The sequence below is a fragment of the Ipomoea triloba genome, chromosome 16 (genome assembly GCF_003576645.1).
Source record: "Ipomoea triloba cultivar NCNSP0323 chromosome 16, ASM357664v1".
Classification (NCBI taxonomy): Eukaryota; Viridiplantae; Streptophyta; class Magnoliopsida; order Solanales; family Convolvulaceae; genus Ipomoea; species Ipomoea triloba.
The window spans coordinates 12063591-12064193 of NC_044931.1; the positions used below are offsets into that span (position 1 = coordinate 12063591).

The following is a 603-nucleotide window of genomic DNA, read 5'->3' on the forward strand; positions in this document are numbered from 1 at the left end:
CACTAATGCACCGGATCCCATCAGAACTCCGAAGCTAAGCGTGCTTGGGCGAGAGTAGTACTAGGATGGGTGACCCCCTGGGAAGTCCTCGTGTTGCTTCCCCCACCCTCTTTTTAATCTTTCTTTTAAACCGCTGGACCGCTCGCTAAGGGTACTATCCTTTTAAACCGCTAAGCGAGAGAAGTTGCGCGGAGAGAGAGGGTCAAGTACATTTTGCGCGCAGTACGTGACGGATGCGATCATACCAGCACTAATGCACCGGATCCCATCAGAACTCCGAAGTTAAGCGTGCTCGGGCGAGAGTAGTACTAGGATGGGTGACCCCCTGGGAAGTCCTCGTGTTGCATCCCCCACCCTCTTTTTAATCTTTCTTTTAAACCGCTGGACCGCTCGCTAAGGGTACTATCCTTTTAAACCGCTAAGCGAGAGAAGTTGCGCGGAGAGAGAGGGTCAAGTACATTTTGCGCGCAGTACGTGACGGATGCGATCATACCAGCACTAATGCACCGTATCCCATCAGAACTCCGAAGTTAAGCGTGATTGGGCGAGAGTAGTTCTAGGATGGGTGACCCCCTGGGAAGTCCTCGTGTTGCATCCCCCACC

The 603-nt window shown here is 52.9% G+C and overlaps 2 non-coding genes and 1 pseudogene across 2 annotated transcripts; all 3 read left to right on the forward strand.

Moving 5' to 3' along the window:
- On the forward strand, positions 1-102 carry LOC116009037 (annotated as a pseudogene).
- Positions 103-231: 129 nt separating this feature from the next.
- LOC116008107 lies at positions 232-350 on the forward strand. Its single transcript, XR_004095506.1, has one exon. It is a non-coding gene; the product is annotated as a 5S ribosomal RNA (ribosomal RNA).
- Positions 351-479: 129 nt separating this feature from the next.
- On the forward strand, positions 480-598 carry LOC116008797. Its single transcript, XR_004096154.1, has one exon. It is a non-coding gene; the product is annotated as a 5S ribosomal RNA (ribosomal RNA).
- The last annotated feature ends 5 nt before the right edge of the window (positions 599-603 follow it).